Raw genomic sequence first — 8801 nt, 5'->3', positions numbered from 1 at the left:
CTTACAATACCATATTGTGTTTGGATCAGGCGAAAGGTGCTACTTGCCACATCTTTTGTCTTGAAGAAAATGATCGATCTGCTGTAAAAATGAAATCTGTCCATAAACTCGGGAGAAACTTTTGTTACTTTACTTTCTTCGTCTAAAGTGTCGAAACTTTGTACAACGCATTGCATTATAAATCGAAAATTGGAAACAAGCGGTGACAGTAATTTGCCAAATTGTGACTACACGACATTGATGTTTCATGTAACATTACAAAATGTTAGCTATAGGGGTGTCGTCTAAAAGCTCTAATGGTAAATATGTTACTTTCTACTTGGTAATTTGTATGCCATAATTTTACTCAATATTGTGGTGGACTATATCACATGATTTTTGTTAAAATCACACGTTCTTAATTTCTCACCAAAATGTATGCACATAATAACTTTTTTCTTTTTTTGAGAATTTTGCACAAAAAAACTTTCAAACAACAAAGTCATCAGTTGGAGAAACTTGAAAAAAAACTCCACCCAAATAGAACTCAGTTTTATCTGTTTGACATGCGGTGATTACGAAGGTATATACCCGCCACATATCGTACGTGGCGTACCTCTTAATGTTATTGGTTCATTTTTTATTATGATTGTTTCTGATTGGTTCTTATATGTAAATAAACTTTTGTCATTTTTACCACGTGCATGTTAATTATACCATGACATAATATAACTGGCTGGGTACACAACATGACAATACCACGTGGTGTGGCGGGGTACACAGAATAATTACTCCTCGGTTTTTCTCATTCCATAGCCATTATTTACAATGATTTATAACGGAGTTGACATAAATTCTAGCATGAAGTCACCAATTAGAGTGTAAGTGATCAACATAGAGAATTTAGTAAACGGCGTGTACTCATACAAAGCAATTTAAATGGTTTAAATTGATGAATTTAAAAACAATGCATGATAGTGAACATATAAACGACTGAGATTGCATCGTGTAGTTACAGATTGACTCAATCCCAAAGTGAAGACTTAAAGCCGCCAATAGCGGTTCTTGTACACGTCGTGTATACAAGAGATTCAGATTGATCAAAGCAAGTGTCTATTTCAATTCTGATTTCAGTTTCTCATGCTGATATCCCACTGAAGGAATCATACTTGATTAATATGCTCATTTTATTATGGCCCCAAAGGAAAACAATGTCGCTTTGTTGTATCTCGATCATTAGCTTGGTTGAAAATCATTGAAAATATGAGAAAATGCAATGAAGAAAAGGATTCTACCATGTTGACCCTTGTTAATGATATGGACATTCAAACAGTATGATTCAACTATCCGTTCGTCAAAGAGGCTTCTCTAATATTCAACGCCATCACTGTTGCCTTGTTTTGTTTTATACGTTCTGATTCCCCCAATGGTTTCTACCACAAAAGCATTTCAATTTATTGTCTAGTCCTTCTCCCTTTTAAATTGTCTTGTGTAATTGCAAGATTTTGTTCACCTCTCATTGCAAGTATGGTTAGTTGGATATGGACTTAGTTTTCGTTGTTCTTGTACAGTTACATATACTCGTGTCATGCTTATATAGTTATATGTCATGCAAAAAACTGTAGGAGAATGTCTCGTGTCAAGCGATTTGTTCAGAAATAAAATTGTAACAGAAAACTTTTATGATCTTTGCTGAGTTCCTTGGTTTTTGATCAATCGATACACATCTTTAAAAGACAAAAAGTAGTTAATTTCGGTTCAAACACTGGTTAACTTTATCCACTGATTACCGTTAATTTCGATCAAATCAAACTGTTGATCGATTTCTCAGCATTTGCAACAAAGAAAGTTTCATCATTTACATCGGGAAACGCATGACATGTTCTTCCTTCCTTCTAAATGTTTGGTAGAAAGTAAAGCTTGTCATTGAAAAGCAAAGTTAATTAGTTAATTAGACGACTAATTATGATCTGCTAATCGTTTACTTAATCTGCTATACATAATACATCATACTTCCATCAATGTATCCAATACATCCAATCCGGCAATCCATCTCGCACAAGTATTCTAAATATCGGCCGATATATCGGCGATATTTAGAAAACGATACGATATCGCCATATCGGTTGACTATATCGGTCAACGGTCAAATATCGGTCAAATTTTAATTTTTATTTTATTTTTCAATTTTTATTTAATTTTTAAATATTTATTTCCTCTCTTTTTTTTGAAAAAATTACATATTTTTTTTCATTTTTTCATATATGATGAATTTCAAGTCTAAATAATCATTCTTAAATACCTATTTTTTATTATTATGTGTCGTTCGTGTACTTTAATTGTCACAAAATCAACTAATCAAGTATTTATTTTTTTTAGTTTACTTAGTACCATTTTTTTAGTTTATTTGGTACATATTAAAGTATAATTTTATAACTTTTATTGAAAATAAGCAAATCCGATAAAACCGATATATCGTTTTACCCATCAACCGATACGATACCGATAAGCGATATTTAGACCATTGACTCGCACTTGGCAATGATAGAGATGGAGATCAATCCAGCTAGCTAGTTCAATCTTGCTGTGCTTGGGTTGCATGATGATGATGGGGTCGGGATGGAATACTAGCAGTAATTGACGTAAAACGAAATGGGTTCCTCTCTTATATGATACCTCAATCACACTAGATTAAAGTGCATATCAAATTTAAGTTAGCTCATTTTAATAGTAAATATGAATACAAAAAGATAATGCAGTATAATTTATTTTCTAATTTTATAAGCGCAATTAGAGGACGAACATTTTGAACTTATGATCAGAGTTCAGGTCATGCTATATGCTATACAGAAGTTCGAACTAAGATATAAAGGTAGCTCAAGTTTATAAGGTTTCTGCATTCCTACCGGTGAAGAAGTAAAGGAGAAGCTAACTTCTGCAAATCATCTTCAGATAATGACATAATAAAACGAAAGAGCTAGGGCATGCATGGTTATATATGCATGTTTTCTTGTTGACAAGAACGATTGTATCTAAATATGTGCCAGTAATTATAATGCAGGAGTCTCTGTCATAAGTCATAACCTTCATGAAGCCCCTCTTTTTTCTTTTTCTTTTTATTTTAAATCAAATTGATGTCTACTTTCCCAGGGTTTTGACAAATTAAATTCATATGCTTGGACACCACTCCTAATCATATGTAGCTAGGAAAGCAGATGAATCTATATCAAAACGACATAATAAGATTTTCCCATCAAGCTTAATTGGTTCCTCCCATCGATCTCTATCCATCTCTAGCTAGCACCTTAACCACCTTTACACCTCTCTTTTCATGCATGGACCTCCACAGCAAAAACCATAAACCAGAGAGAGAGAGAGAGAGAGAGATGTAAAATGGAAGCAAAGGAGAGAGGTCTGTAACACTCTTTTGGTGCATGGCAATCACTGGGGTCATCCTCTCCTCCACCCAAAGAAAAAAACTAAAACCTATCTGGGTCCATTTGAGATGGAAATGGAAAGGGACTTCCACATATACAAATACACAACTTTGTTGATTTTGCAAAATCACGCAATGTGATACGGGAACATGGCTCAGTGGACCTTATGACCCATCTGTAGGGCTTCGATGTCCCAAACCCTAATGTTTTCTCACTTTCTGTTCTCAATTCCTATCTCCTCCAAAAGAAAAAGAAATATGAAAGCCAATATAATTAAAAGAAAAGAAAAGAAAAGGAAGGAACAGGGCTTCATGATGATCCTAATATACACATCTATATAGGGAGACAAGAAGACACCAACTGAGTTTGTGTAGCCTCATTGACCTCCTAAAATCCCCATCAATGGCCAACTACTTATATATATATAGTGAGAGAGGGAACTTAGTTTGAAGGAAGTAGGGTTTTGCATATAAGCTTTGGATGCTTTGTTATGATAAACCCTTTATGTGTGTAAAATGTCAACCTGTGAAATCTAAAAGTCAATTGCTTTTCTCCTCCATCATCTTCTTCACTCTTTTTTTTTTGCTCTCTGTTTCTCACTCTCTTGGATTCTTCTCAGTGAAGGCATAAATATTTGTGGGAAACACTCTCAATTGGCACCATAAAAGTGAATTTTGGTGCTGCAGCAGCTGGTTTGGTTGGTGCCGGTCGACCTTTCTTAACCCACAAAAGTGAATTATAGGGTTTGCGCATATATGCAAACTTCCAAGTTTGAAACTTAAAACGAAAATGTATTCGATGTATTCATGTAAAATAAACAATTGTACTAAGAGCACTTGTCAATGAACCCAGAAAATTACACACATATATATATATAGAGACTCAAGTCCCTGCATATGCATTTGCTAATACCACCTGGCAATATATAAGGCTTATAGGCATGATATCGTTGATGATGACATTGCACATGAGATTGTATGACATAATCATATTGATATTAGGCATTTTAGGCATAATTATATGACCTATATATCTAGGTTATTAATCTATGGGCATAATCTATGTATAGCTAGCCACAGTTATCAATCACTTGTTATATTGCATTAGAAACGTTAATTGATTACCACTTTCTTGGTACTCAAAAATTAATCAATGGTTCTTAATCCTTAATGTTCTTGAGCATCTTAAATTATAAATTCATGCACTAGCTTCCGTGAAGATTATTCCATGAAAAAACAAACAACTTCTTGAGCTGATAATTACGTTAACCAGTACGTATAACACTATAAGTAGGCCTCATCATTTAGCACGCGGACCCGAAAAGCCCGTAGAGGCCCGCAAGCCCGACGGGCTTTTCCCGACCCGCGAGAAAGCCCGCCAAATCCCGCTTCCGTGGGTAGAGGACCGGGCTTAAATTAGAGGTGTGAAACCCGGCCCGTAAATGCCCGCCAAATAATAAAATATTATACATACATATTTTATTAGGTTTAGAATAAAACTATTGCATTATGAATCAACTATATTAAGGAAACTTTTTGGTATCGATCGACACCAGTCGGTATGATCGGTATATATATTCAGTGACCCTGTAAAAATTTCATCCAATTCGGAACTCGTTTGACCGTCGAAATTTCCGGTAAACCGAAAACAACACTAATATGTCATAAGGGAAGACCCATTACCAAAATGCGAACACCAAAAGTCGTTTGCATATCTGAAATCACCTAATTTTTGTCACCGATTGTGTGCTGTCGCACCAACTGACCAAAGAAACCCATTTGGCAAAACCCCGGTCAATGAGGATTTTAATATGTCAAAACGCACTTTTCTTTGTTAATTGTATGTACGAACGGTAAAACAATATCCAAAACGGACGAAATTTTTACGGGTTCCTTAAATATATATACCGATCACATCTACTGGTGTCGATCGACCATATTTCGAAAAAAGGGTTATTGATCGCCGAAGTATCTACTAATGTATCATAACCTTTATATTAGGTTTATATTAAAACTATTGCATTATGAAGCAGCTATATAAAAGAAACTTGTCGGGATCAATCGACACCAGCCGATGTGATTGGTATATATATTTAGTGACCCTGTAAAAATTTCATCCAATTCGGACTTTGTTTGACCGTCAAAATTTTTGGTAAATCGAAAACACCACTAATATGTCATAAAGGAGGACCTATTACAAATATGCGAATGCTGAAAGTCGTTTACATATATGAAATCACCTAATTTTTGTTATCTATCGTGCGCGGTCGAACTAAAGAAATCTATTTGGCATAGCCCCGGTCAATGGGGTTTCAATATGTCAAAACGCCTCTTTTTTAGTCGACCGTTGGTACGAACGGTCAAACCATGTCCAAAAATAACGAAATTTTTACGGGTTCCCTAAATATATATACCGATCACATCTACTGGTGTCGATCGATCATATTTTGAATTGGAGTTGTTGATCTCCAAAGTGTCCACTAATGTATTATAACCTTTATATTAGGTTTATAATAAAACTATCACATTATGAAGTGACTATATGAAGGAAACTTATCGGAATCGATCGACACTAGCCGATGTGATTGGTATATATATTTAGTGATCATGTAAAAATTTCATCCAATTCGGACTTCGTTTAACCGTCGGGATTTTCGGTAAATCGAAAACACCACTAATATGCCATAAGGGAGGACCTATTATAAATATGCGAATGCCGAAAGGTCGCTTGCATATATGAAATCACCTTATTTTGTTACATATTGTGCGCGGTCGAACTGAAGAAATCTATTTCGCAAAACTCTGGTCAATGGGGTTTAAATATGTCAAAATGCCTCTTTTTTAGTTGACCGTTGGTACGAACGGTCAAATTATGTCCAAAACGGACTAAATTTTTACGGGTTTCCTAAATATATATACCAATCACATTTACTGGTGTTGATCGACTATATTTTGAATTGGAGTTGTCGATCGCCAAAGTGTCCACTAATGTATTATAACATTTATATTAGGTTTATAATAAAATTATCACATTATGAAGCGACTATATAAAGGAAACTTCTCAGAATCGATAGACAACATCCGATGTGATCAATATATATATATTTAATGATCATTTTAAAATTTCATTCAATTCAGACCTCGTTTAACCGTCGGAATTTCCGGTAAACCAAAAACAACACTAATATGCCATAAGGGGGGACCAATTATCAAGATGCGAATGTGAAAATTTGTTTACATATTTGAAATCACTTAATTTTTGTCACCGATCGTGCGTGGTCGCAATGAGAAAACCATTTGGCAAAGCCCCGGTCAATGGGTTTTTATTATGTGAAAACGCCTCTTTTTTTTGTTGACAGAAAATTTCGACGGCTAAACGAGGTCCGAATTGGATGAAATTTTTACACTGTCCCTAAATATATATATCAATCACATTGGTGTCGATCGACAATATTTGAAACTATAATTTATTTGTCACTTTTATTTTAGAATGTTTTCTAATAATTTTTTTATTGTTTCGAATCCTTAAATTAGAGTATTATATTATTTTTCTAATATAAGCCCGTAAGACCCGGCCCGTAAAAGCCCGCAAGACCCGTCTTAAGTGGGCGGGCTTGAATTTTCGTATTTTTAAAAATATCTAACCCATCACTTATTTAAATTTATTAAGATTCGGCCCGACCTGGCCCGTTAATGATCCCTAACTATAAGAATGCATGAAGTTCGTACAGTATACATAGTTTCTTTTGTATAAACAATTTCAGGGTCACCAACCCGATTTGTTTTAGAATCAAATTAATAAACATGTAAATGTGTTATATCAATGATTCGTAGCCACTGTTCTAATGCATGTCGTCTTCTTTTGTGTCCCCCCCCGTAGGCCCTTATCATCCCACTTTTTCCACCACCAACAACAACAACAAGAACAATCCAAAACTCGATTATTTGTTCAACAAAATTCATTTGTCTACATTTGTCTAGATGTTTTGGCATTTTTGGCCACTATCACGACTTATGCGACAGCGATAGCAACTCGATCCATGAGATACTTGATTTTTGAGGATCAATCGTGCGGACCTATCTATTTTCCAAGCTATCTGAAACCCCTCCATGGCTCCATCCCTTGTTTTGGTGAAGTTTCAATTCCTTCTTTGATTTCTTCTATCCATCTGTGGGCTGTGGCTGTCTCTATATAAATGGAAGTTTTCATCATCCTTGTGTATATATGATAACAGAATCACGCATATGGATTATTTTTGTAGAACTTCGGCCAGTGCACTAGCTATTCAACTGCATGCAATGTTGGAACAAATATATTGGGTGATCACACACCACCTTTCATATATTGATGACAATTTGTCACTTCACATATCTATCATCTCGTATTTTTCTCACATAATAATATTAGAGTGAAAAAAACTGTATCATTGACACAGTAAGATAAAATCCCACATACTAGAACAATGTAAAGTTTTGAACTTCGTCATTCTTATCGAAAATTATCAGTTACTTAACCCCCTAGTAACTTGAATCAATACTCTTGGCACGACTTAGAAAGAACCATAGGAGGCTAAGATTATCAATCATTCCGGGTTCCGGGTTCCCGGGTCTCACCCACCCAAGTCTCCGGTCAGCAATCGAAAGCTTTACAGTACATTGTCCCCATTTTCTGATATCCTCTCTGCCTTCACGCTTCCCATGCATGCGTGAACCCCACTGCCCACTGTCCCTTCTCTCATGCCTACCTGACCCTAACGTGCACACATACATACATCCATGCTTTATATAATCGTATACACATGATATTTATACAAATACATACATACCCTGATACCCCATCCATGCAGATACACTATCCCCCTGTAGAAACCCAAAAACGTCACTGTCACCGTTGCGCCTTCCCGTTGCAAACAAACCGTACTCCATGAATACACAGTTAAAGCTCTGCAAAGCTTAAAACTAGCTCAAAGGCATAGAACCTATCATTATTGACAGCTATATGACTTGACCGGTGAGAGAGAGAGAGGGAGAGAGATTACTCAGATTAGAAGGATTAGCCATCTTGTGCACAAAACATTAATACCTATTATCAAATCAAATCAAAAGTTTAACGAGAAAAGATGTAAAAAGAAATCGTCGGGTGGCGGTCTGGTCTGGTCTGGTTTGTGGTGTTTAGAAATAAACCGGGTGTCAGATACAGGGCTTCGGGTCTCTCCCACCTCTGCAAAATCAAGCAGGCTCACATCATATCATATCAAAACACTCTCCCCTCTCTCTCTCTCTGGCTCCTGCCGTGCCTCATTGAAGTTTTATTCTTTTCCTTTTTCTCTCCTAAAGCTCAAATCAAACACAGTTCTTGAGGTTTATCAGTAAACTAGATAGAGAG

Source organism: Argentina anserina, chromosome 3 (genome assembly GCF_933775445.1).
Source record: "Argentina anserina chromosome 3, drPotAnse1.1, whole genome shotgun sequence".
NCBI classification, from domain to species: Eukaryota; Viridiplantae; Streptophyta; class Magnoliopsida; order Rosales; family Rosaceae; genus Argentina; species Argentina anserina.
Note: the sequence above shows the minus strand (reverse complement) of the source record.